This window comes from Lactuca saligna, chromosome 4 (genome assembly GCF_052625555.1).
Source record: "Lactuca saligna cultivar CGN05327 chromosome 4, ASM5262555v1, whole genome shotgun sequence".
Taxonomy (NCBI): domain Eukaryota; kingdom Viridiplantae; phylum Streptophyta; class Magnoliopsida; order Asterales; family Asteraceae; genus Lactuca; species Lactuca saligna.
Window position 1 is genome coordinate 71951380 of NC_136420.1, and position 12367 is coordinate 71963746.

At 33.6% G+C, this 12367-nt stretch overlaps 1 pseudogene across 1 annotated transcript; it reads left to right on the forward strand.

Moving 5' to 3' along the window:
• The first annotated feature begins 764 nt into the window (after positions 1-764).
• LOC145042128 ((3S,6E)-nerolidol synthase 1-like) lies at positions 765-4841 on the forward strand (annotated as a pseudogene). Its single transcript, XR_013680549.1, has 7 exons — positions 765-1247; positions 1322-1592; positions 1727-2087; positions 3281-3499; positions 3622-3749; positions 4001-4249; positions 4395-4841. The product of XR_013680549.1 is annotated as a (3S,6E)-nerolidol synthase 1-like (transcript).
• Positions 4842-12367: the final 7526 nt, after the last annotated feature.

Sequence of the window (12367 nt, forward strand, 5' to 3'; positions counted from 1 at the left end):
TTTGGTAACTATATCAATTTTGTGACGGACCTATAGTGACGAAAAGTAACAACTATATATTTGGTCATTATATCACTTAGTGATGACTCTTTCTATTGTTAGTGACCATTTCACTGTTGTCATTAATTGACATTTTTTTGTAGTGTATGGTAATCTAGTAACTTGATCATAATATAGATAACTTTTTCTTGAATCGCTATTTTGAAATAGTATTTGGATTCATAATTTTGTTGAAAAAATAAAAATTTTAATCTCATATTAATTTTGAAATGATTTTTTATTCAGTTTTTTTAAGTTAAGAGCAAAAATCTTTTAGAAGATTTTATAATTTCGTTGTCCAATAGTAGTTTAAAAGTAAAGTAGGGTGTCAATTAAAATTATAGTTTTGTATGGTTAGAAAAGAAATATCTAATATGTGATAGCTATAAATATGTAATGCAAGCGGCTTCTCATATCAATATCATTATCAATCTCTCTCCCTCCCTCGCCCATCATTGAAGATAACGAAACATTATAGAAGATAACAATTCTGTCTTGTCATTTGTAATTATGTAAATGTCGGCAAGAATAATTTGTATTTGTCGTTTGTATTAAAATAGTGTCCGTAGGATGTAAGACCCTCCATAGTCTAGGGGTCTATATTGTAAATTATGTGTGTCGTTTTGCAATCAAACGATTGCAACAATAATTGTAACCGGCTCCTTCGAGCCTATAAATAAGGCCTTCGCCCAAATGAAATAAACAAGTTAAGTTTGAGTGTTTAAGACTTGAGTTGATCTCAAAGTTCTTCCTTTGTTGAAATAGTTTGTCTATTTCTCAATAGCAGAGCCCTATCCAAAGTATCCACATAAACATTCAATTATTCAACATAATCCATCATCAAGACCCCCCCCCCCCTTGAAATGATTTTCTTATTCAGCTTTTTTTAAAGTTAAGAGCAAAAATCTTTTAGAAGATTTTATAATTTCGTTGTCCAATAGTAGTTTAAAAGTAAAGTAGGGTGTCAATTAAAATTATAGTATTGTGTGGTTAGAAAATAAATATCTAATATGTGATAGCTATAAATATGTAATGCAAGCGGCTTCTCATATCAATATCAATATTAATCTCGCTCCTTCCCCCCCCCCCCCTGCTCATCTCTCATGGCAATGATCAACAGTTTTACACAAGCAAACATCCAGCAAACTCTAATCCCTACAAAACGAGATTCTCAACCAAGAAAAATAAACTTTAAGCTCTTCTTCAATGTATTTCCTTTTTTGGTATTTTACTTCTTTTATATTCCATGTCACCATCTAAAGCATGGCTATGGAAATTGCAGATGGAACAACCCATAAAGTATTACGAACATTTACAGGAAGTTCGAAATCTTCTAAAGCAAGTCCAAGATGAACCCTTAAAACCTATGGACATGGTTAACGCTCTCCAAAAGCTTTGCATCAACCATCACTTCAAAGAGGAGATTGACTCAATCTTGAAAAAGCATTACACTAAAATTTTCAATGGCCATGTTTCTAATCATGACCAAAGTCTTTATGAGGTTTCCTGCAATTTCCGAATCCTTCGACAACAAGGTTATTATATTCCAGCAGGTGAGCGGACGTTCTTAAATCTTACTTAACTTTCAACAGGACTCATCCTTGTTTTTTCTTCTTCTAGTACTTTTGATTCAAATAATGTCAATTATGTTAAAGTTATTAATTACAAGTAAAATCTGTTGTTTCAGACAACGTTTTTGCAGGCTTCAAGCAAAAGAATGGAATGTTCCTTGAAGAAATGATGGAAGATGTAAAGGGATTAATGGCATTATATGAAGCATCACATCTAAGCATAGAGGGGGAACATATACTTGAGGAGGCTGCGGATTTTAGTAGCCATGCTCTCAAAGAAATGATGCCTTTTCTTAACCAAGATGAAGCTATAATGGTAAAAAATACATTAGAACATCCGTATCAGAGAACCTCATCAACTTTCATGGTCAACAAATTCATCAAACATTACTCGGGGACCACCATGGCTCAACTTGCTGAGATGGAATTGGTTAAACTCCAGGCCCTACATCGAATACAAGTTACTCAAATCTCTAGGTAAAAGTTAATTTTGTTACACATGCAACATAATGAATGTACACAAAGGCATGAGAAACCCGTGGCTTAGATAAATGGAATTACAATCATTTTAAAGAAGCGTTCTTTCTAAATACTAAAATGAAGAGTAAATTACACGGATGGTCTTGTCATTTAAGGTAACTTGTTTTTTTATAACTCCGACAAAATGAGTGGTATATCCTTCCTAACTTTTCTAAAACCCTTTTTGTTTTTTAATTTTATATTACTTTTAATCTTTTTAAAGGGACCCATTCCAAACACATATACGTACAACTTCCTTCCTGCAATTATTTATAGCTACTTAAAATTACTAAACTAACCCTAACATTAATAAAAACAAAAACAATCCTATGTTTAGCTTATTATTTGAACACATACAACACCACCCATCCGACGCTACCTCCATGATCTTCTCCACCCCACCCCTTCTACTCTGTTTTTTTTTCATTGACAACACCTGCAACCTAAAACTAAAATGAAAAACCCAATATTCCCATGTTTTTTGTTGGATCACCGTTACCATATCTCTTCATTAGGTCGTTATAATCTTCTTCGCTCTTCCATTTACAGCACCCTGTGGGTTGTACACGTAGGTGCCATCTTCTCACTCGTTGTCCTTCTGTTGTCCTCACGAAACCCTAACTTCGCCCAATAAAAAACACATCACACCAACTTCCAGAGAAAAAGCCTCCCACCACAGCCAATAGAAAGCACTAGATTGGAAATCGTCACCGACGATGAAAGCGTGGGATGTGGGATTTTTTTAGGGTAAGAAAGTCGGAGGGTAATGCAGATTCGGGTGAAAGGAGATGAGGGAAGAGGAAAAGGGTGTGTGGTGGTGGTGGCAGATGAGAGCATCAAGAAAGCGTGGGATGTCTTCTGTTGGCAATGGCCTAATCCGTTTGCAAGAAGAGAGAAGAAATTTAGGAACCACATGCTAGTCATTTTACGTTTATTAGTTTGATTTTTTTAAATAAATTTAATAAATACTAAAAAAAATGGAAGGTCATATTAGTCTTTTTATATTGATTAGGGCAATCCCAAACAAAATCAAACTATAAAAATGATAGGAATTAAAGAAAAAAATAAGTAGGACCAATCGTTCAAATTATCTCAAAGGATAAGGACCATTATCGTAATTTACTATAAAATGAATTATCCTTCTGAAATAGATGGTGGGAGGAGTTGGGATTAGCAGAGGAGCTGAAGCTTGCGAGGAGTCAACCATTGAATTGGTACTTATGGCCCATGGCCAGCCTTGATGATCCTAGCTTATCGGAGCAAAGATTGGAGCTCATAAAGCCAATTGCCTTAATCTTTATAATTGATGATATTTTTGATGTTTATGGAACTCTAGATGAACTCGTCCTCTTCACAGAAGCAGTTATTAGGTACATTTATTATCCAAAAACAGTGAAAACGTGTGTTAAGCTTCAATAACATATATAACTTATGTGTTGGGTACCATTGATATAGATTTTGATTATAAGGTTGCTTCTTCAATTCTTTGCAGATGGGATGTTAATTCTCTTGAACGATTGCCGGATGTGTATCGAGGCTCTATATAACATAACACGTGAAATTAGTGACAAAATCTACAAGAAATATGGCTTCAACCCCATAGAGTACTTAAAAAGGACGGTATGTTGAATATTGTTTATTGTATGAGTTGAAAAATAGTTCGTAATTGGAGCACAAATCTAGCCCGAAACTAATTTTGATTTAAAGACTTCATAATTATATAAAAAAAAAAATACAACTTTAAACAAATACAAAAGTGTTTTTGAACAAGAGTGACTAAATACTAAAGATGATATTTATACCTAATTGATGGAGCGAAAGTAAAGAGAAATAATATAAACCTACTTTTAAATGTAATTGAATTGTTGCAGTGGATAAACCTTTTTGAAGTGTTTCTAGTGGAGGCAAAATGGTTTGCTTCCGGACACTTGCCGAATGCAGACGAATACTTGAGGAACGGGATTGTAAGTTCTGGTGTTGAAGTAGTTACAGTGCACATGTTTTTCCTTCTCGGTTGTGCTACTAATGAAGATAGTGCTACAATTATTAAGGACAATCCAGGAATAACATTTTGTTTAGCAAAAATACTTCGTCTTTGGGATGATCTAGGTAGTACTAAGGTAATACAAATTACATCGACGTATAACTTAAAATTAAATTATGTATAATTGACTTGAATATTATCTCATTAACTATTTCTTGAAGATAAATGTTTTACTGATCATGTCCCAAAGCAATTAACTTCCATTTGTTATAAACTAACAGGATGAGAATCAAGATGGCCATGATGGATCATATGTGATATATTACATGAAAGAAAATGAAGGTTGTTCGCTTCAAGATGCAAAAGGTTATGTTATGTCAATGATATCAAACATATGGAAACAACTAAATAAGGAGTGCCTCGCCCCAAATAAATTTTCAGCACCATTCATAAAGGCTTGTTTGAATCTTGCAAGAATGGTACCTATGATGTATAATTATGATGAGAATCATTCCCTTCCTCTTCTTAACGATTATATAAATTCCATGTTTTAGAAAGGAAATAACACTCATCACAACTTTGCAAGAAACACTTAAATGTTAAGATTTGCACCTTGTGAAAACTCACACTAGGGTTGGTCGACTCTAATATGTTTGAGAGTTTTTTTTTTTTGTTGTGTTTCTAAACTTGTATTAACGATATAATAATATTTTGATAGTGTTGAGAGTTGCATATACAATTAAAAGGAATTGATTTCTATAAATACATAAAAATTTATGTTTTATAAAGTTATAATATTTGATGCACAAATTAAATTTTTGTGTATGTAAAAGTTGTTGTTTACAATCTACACCCATAATTAAATGGCCAGTGTATATGTATCATTCATTTTTTTTATTGTACCCCTTACTCAAATTTTTGTTTTTTAGTGTCTTTAAGTTATATATTTTGTCTTTTCTAGTTTTTCTTTTATTTATATTATTGGTGTTTTGACTCAAATGACCATTAAACTTCATAATTTAGTTTGACTTCGTCACTAAACATTTGATTAAGTTATTAAACTTCTTAATTTAGTTTGACTTCGTCACTAAACATTTGATTAAGTTAACCTAGACCGTAAAGTTTGAACTTTTGTTCATTTTGGTTGATTTCTTACCTCGTGCACTTAGTTAGACGATTCCCTTTGGTAACATGGCCTAAATGAGGGTAAAATGACTTGATTTAGCCACTAAATTTTTATCATGCTATATTAGATCTTGAACTCAAAAAATAAACTCAAAGTTTTTTTTTTTAAAATTGATTTTTTTATTTGTTTTTTAAAAAAAAATTTAATAAGAACTGAAGACGATTTTATTTTATTTTTTTATTATTTTTTCTCTTTTAAAGAATTTATAATGTACATTATGGTTATTATCATATAAAACCACATTTAATATTTTCTTATATTATATCAAGCTACCAATAAATGAAACATTTAATATTTTCGTATATCATATCTGGCTACCAATCAATGAAAATTGTGTAAACTACCTAAGGTGATGAGTTCATACCCTCATATTTTCAAGGTTTTTCCATATTTTAAGAGGACGGGGGAATACAAGTAAAACTTTGTTTATCACACAAATTTTTACATGTTTTAATCCTTATGTTAAAAATAAAAGTTTATTTGCGCAAGTTATGGTTTATACTAGTTTTGGTATAATTATTTGTGATATATATATATATATATATATATATATATATATATATATATATATATATATATATATATATATATATATATTGTTAAAACAATCATAATCTATGTTATAAAATCATAAGAAAATTTATAGTTGTAAAACTACATGGTTCTTGGAAACTTTTACTAAAAGTTAGCTTTTCTAGCAAAAATGGTTACATTAAAGTCGTTTACAAATTTGGTGAGTTACAACCCAAAAACATTACGTCTTAAATTTCATATTTTGATACTAGATAGGAATACACATACACATTTATATAAAGGATTATATGAATATTTTAAACAAAACAAGTTAAACTATAAATAGTATATTTTGACAGCTACACAACCATATGATCATTCTTGGAGGATACATATAATTACTCAAAAATATAATATTCAGTATTATGAGAAAAAGGGAGTTATAGTGCGCGTAAATCTATTAATGCTCTTGTGATACGTTCCTCACCGTATCTACTTAGCGTACACCTTAAGTCTTGCATTATAACCAGACTCTCCTTGAGAGAGAGCGGGACCGTTGTGTATAGATCTACACGGGATTGACAACCCCACACATCAGCTTTTCTTTATAGTTAGACCGACAAGTCTAGGGTGACAAATGTCTTACCGACTCCAACGCCTGAAGAACGTCATTCAGGGATATTAGTCATATTAGCATGGTTATAATAAATCAAATAGCGATTAGCAAAATGTGCGGGAATCTTATACTTCATTAGTTTTATAAAAAGAAATAAAACTATATACTATTTTTCAGTACAATATTCACTTACATCTTGGTCTTAGGGTTTTAGACTACAGTTCACTTTTAAGAAAATATTAGATTTTCTGGAAAAATACATTATTACTTTACAAAGAAAAGTTACAAAGGAATTACATAGAATTACAGTTCATATTAAAGAAAATATCGGATTTTTTTGGAAACATACATTACTACTTTACAAGAAAAGATACAAAGGAATTACTTACAATTACAGTTCTTATTAAAGAAAATATTAGAGTTTCTGAAAATATACGAAACCATTTTTTTGCGAAACAGTTACAAACCCTTTTCATACAAAATGCTTATGAACTCACCAACTTAATTTTTGACGCTTTTCAAAATCACTTGTATTCTCAGGAAACCAGTAGACAAGTACTCAATCCTTCTTGGGGGCCGGCGTCGTCGTCTCATGCTTTTTAAGCAATTTAATACTTGAAATCTTAATTATGAATGTTTATGTTGCTATGTTTCATTTATATTCAACTGTTATGATATTGTACATGATGTATACTGCATCCGCCACCATACATTTTCGTTGTTCTTGTTTGGGGGTATGACACCGATTGTGGATGTTTGAGTAAATTAATAATCGGGTAGTGGGTTCCAAACATGCAAAAGGAGAACTTGGCCAAGTTTAAAACAATCTAAATTAAGAGTGATTAAGATCTCCACATAATAATCCCCAAATCAGATTATGACTTATATTGCTTAAGTTCTCAAGTTTTAAAACACACTAAACTAAGAGTGATTAAGCCAATTCATTTGCAAATCTAATGCCTCTCAACATTGTCTGACTGTCAAACTTGGCCATTGACATTGGCTTATGGAATGGATCGATAAGATTATCTTTCGATATGATTCATTGACTATGATGTTTTTACATTTGAGTCACTATCAAATGTGTTGGTACCTACTGAGTGTGTGTCTTGTGAGCTTGTGTGAGTTAGGATCCATATTCGAGGTAAGTTCAGCCTTATAGTCACAAGAGCCTCCAAAAAGAACATCAATGATTGAACTTTAACGAAGATGTCACTAATGAATCTCTTTCAGTCACATTGTCTTCTTTACAATTTAACGAACTGCAATATATGGTATGTTTGTTGTTAAATCCACTATGGTGGATTACGTGGTACTCTTTGGAGCTAATATTCACCATTCAATAAAAGCATGAATTCTGACTACAAACAACTATGGTTGTTAAACCTCAGGTCGTGTGTTAGTGATCACTAAAAGGTTTATTTCATTTTTAGTTCCTAAAACTATTCAGGACAACTTAAGTCTCCCACTGACCTCTTTACATATAATACTTTTTGTCAAGGAATATTCCTTGACAAAAAACATATTCAAGATTTAGTGTAGATTCTTATCAAGAAACACTTCATATAATTGGTATTAGTTGGTCTTTGTTTTAGCCAAAAAAAATCACAACTACCAATTTCAAATGTTACACCGTAAATTTTCAGACAATTTTTTTTAAAAGACAATAGAACACATTTTACATTTTCTCAAAAACCACAAGTGTCTCAAATGTCAATAAATTCACAATTAAAAATCACTATCCCAAAATCATGAAAATAACATCGCTCCAGAGTGTACTATCAAGCCGATGCCTTCCCGTGATCCTGAGAGGTACTTGAAACACATAACACATAACACGGTAAGCACAAAGCTTAGTGAGTTTTGCAAAATACCACACATATCTCATTAGCCTCTAATGGCTATGATCAAATAAGACCCTCCGGTCGATGTATCTCAGCAGGACCCTCCATTCCCACACTCGGGTGGACATTTCGGTCCTAACTTAGTAAGCTCAGAATAATACACTGCATAAATCAAGAAGACATAATGTAGGATATCACAATACTCAATATAATCACATAAGACCCTCCAGTTACACAAAGATTACCACTCTAAGTAAGTATAGTGAGAAGACTCACCTCGTAAGCTAGCAAGTAATAATCTCGTATACGAATCTCGAACTAGCCTCCGCCAAACACATAAGATAATAATATCTAATTAACACTTAAATCACGACTCACAATAAACTAGGTTATTGTCTCTCTCAAACTCTTGGAATGGGAAAGAGACCATTTTACCCCTCCATGGTTCCCATTCTCCCTACCTTGACCAATACCCTAAAGTCAAAAGAAGTCAACACTCGAGTCAACTGCCCATGCTGACCTGACTCGCTGAGTGCATCTATAGGACTCATCGAGTGCATCTGTGTGACTCACCGAGTACCCCATGTTCCTTCAGAAGATCATGAAAACCCAACTCAACTTGTCGACTTCTCCCATCAACTCGCCGAGTTACCTATGTCCAGAAGTATCGGGGATAACCCTAGCCGAATCATCGAGTCAACTCGTTGACTCGGCGAGTCCCTTCAGTATGAATTATCATTCAGACGTTTTAAAGAAGATTTACCACTCCATACTCCAGATCTAGGCTCCCAAGTCTTGAATTTCATGTAAAGCTTCGATCTTTACGTGCATTCATGACACATTTTGCTCCAAAATTCCACTACAACTCTAATAAGGGTGTTTAAGCACAAATACTCTTATATGACTAAATAAAGTTGGGACCTTTGGACTCTATGGGCCTCACAAGGTCCAGGTCTGAAGTCTAGACCACTTGGTAGACTCGATGCACTCAATGTCCCAATAAAAGGTGGTAAAAGCCCTAACTTTCATAATCATGAGATCTAACCAATAGGATGAGAAAGGTGTAGGTCTTTTGCCTTCCACAGAAGCTCTAAACAATATAGCACTACATCCAATAGTTTCTCCTCATTCCTTGTTGGATAATCTCCTCTTATCCTCAAAAGATGCACTAGAATACTCAAAGATTAGCTCTATAACTCTCTTAGCTCACAACAAACGTTTAGGGTTTCCCACAAGGGAGTTGGGCGCCTGGTGAGGCAAAAATGAGGACACAAGTTCTCTTAAATAGGCCCCAACCCCGTAGATTTAGGATTTCACCTCACAACGCTAACTCGGTGAGTCGGCTCTCAAACTTGTCGAGTCGGTTATTAAAACAACTTGGCCAAATCGACTCTACTCGAAGAGTTAGGCTCACAACTTGTCGAGTTAGTCAGTAAATCTCGAAAATCAATACATAAATAATATACCTGGGAGTTCGGATGTTACATCAAATGTGAAAGAGTAAGAAACATTTCTACTCCACATTTCATTAGGCGTTATAAACCTGCTTAGTATACATCACTCAAGGCACAACATGGAGTAACTAGAGTATAACTCTAAAACTTGATTTTGGAACGTAGTACGACTCATCTACTTGATTTAACCATTTTAACTATTCTTGATTCCTCTTTTTAGACATACAAATGCACTAAGGTGTCCTTAGAGTATCAACTATGATATGGTTCCATAATCATTAAGATGATCAGAAAAGACGATACTAAATCACTCTCATTTCCTTTCAGATTGGAGAAACTTTTATCTTTATGCCCAATTTGATTCTTCTTAATTGTTCTGGTATACATTGAAACTTTTCAACGTATCATAATTACACTTAAACTTGTAACTATAACCGTATTTACTGAACCATCAGTAAATAATGATGAATAAACTTATTGTCCTTTGTGGATGATCTCATGTGACAACCCGAAATTTCTTTTTTGTACAAGAGACCAATTGAATCCAAGTTAGACTCATTTTGTTAGCTTTCAACATCGTTTGGAGTCTATTGGAGCGTTCTAAACGTAATACAAATAAGGTAGGAACCTATAAACAGGATAACACGATGCATATCAAGCAAAATCGGGCCAAGCACTCCAAAACATGGAGTGTGCGGCCACACAATTGAGTGTACGGCCACACACAGATGGGTGCGATCGCACACCCATCCCCCGGCCCCTTCATTCATTATTTTCCTTCTTGGGCTGCACTCTACTTCTCTCTCTACTTTCTCTCTCTAAAAATCTCGTCCAAAGAACACTCTAAGGGCCTCAAGAACGTGAATCACCCCATCAATCAGCTTGTTATACTTGTAAAACACCTGAATCTAAGCTTACAACTCATAGTGTTCTTAGTCTTCTTCATCCTTTGAAGGAGTGCGGCCGCACACCTTCATAACGTGGCCGCACACACCTTAAAAACTCTCCAAAGTGAAGAGTTTGGCCTTCATTTACTAGTAAGACTTGGTATTAGTACAAGAACACCTCAAAAATTGACATTTTGGGCACAAATTAGGAGTGTACAGCCGCACACTCCTGTGGACGGCCGCACACTCATGTGTGCAACCGCACACATGCATTGGTGGTGCATTTTGACCATACATTCCCTTGTGTAGTCATATACCACTCATATACAATCTTATATGGTTGTAACACTTCATTATAAGTGTTTACTAGTCCCTAAAGCGGTCCCAATGCAATAAATAGTTATTCCAAACACTAACTGTGCACATATATATCTATATATATATATATATATATATATATATATATATATATATATATATATATATATATATATATGTCATTATATGGTTAATAGAATCCATTTGTGCTCAAGTCCACAATTGACACTCAACCTCCTAAACCGATCCTACCGTCGCATCACTCACTACAGGTGAGTTCATACCCCTTAATCAACATTTTAAATGTTTTTAAATGCTTTTATGGGGGGGGGGGGGAGGGGGGAATACACGTTGAATCAAGCAAGTTATAGTATCTATCACATGTGAATTGTAGCTTACAACCAAAAGGACATTCTATACTTTTAACTGCAATGCCAACAAAATTGTTTTAAATGTTTATCAAACTCATTTTTATGTTAAATTGTTATAAAACTATTTTCAACTCTTTTAAATTTATTTTGTTCCTAAATCATATCTACACCAATATAGTTATATAAGTAAGAATTGAAGGACTTAGAACAGATAACTCACCTTAGTTCCTGTTCTTGTTTGATTGTGGACTTAAGGTATCCTGTTATCTATCCGACTATCATTGAATTCATAGTTATATAATATATATATTTGTGTTGTATATAAAAGTCTTCACTTCAGTTCAATACCTTTGTGTATCAAAGGCTTGCAGCCAACATCTATTTAACTGTAATAGGTATAGCTAAGGATTACCGCTCATTACTATTATTACCATGACACTTACTATAGTTAGTACAGTTATGAGTCTATACATGCTAAATACTATACGAAGAGAATACTATATACTATACAAGAGAACACTCAATACATTATACCAAGAAGTACATTATACTCTAATACAAGAAAATACACTAAAATAGAATATGACATACTACTTCTCGATACGACACCTCACAGTGCGATCACCGTGTAAACAGAGTCTCCTAAAGGGAGAGCGGGCATTATGTGTATAGATCTATATGGGACAGACACTCACACATCCTGACTGCTACCTACAGTCTGAGCCGACTAGGCCGAGGGGTGACAAAATGTCACCATACTATGTGTGACCTAGAGGGTCATCTATTATTCGATCGTCAATCAGCATGGTTACATACAAATTCACATTCAGACCTTTAATTAAGACATTAAGAATTAAAAGTAAAACGGACTCCCCGAGGTGTATTGTACATTTAATACTACCTGGAGTTTGCATCTTTATTACCTTCAGCCGGCAGTAACACTACTGGGGTAAAACATTATTTTCCTAATTACTTTATATGAACGGAATTTAAAACTATATTTTGATACTGATAGTTTCACTAGGGAAAACTTTTACATTTTCAAAGGATCAAACATACAAAAAA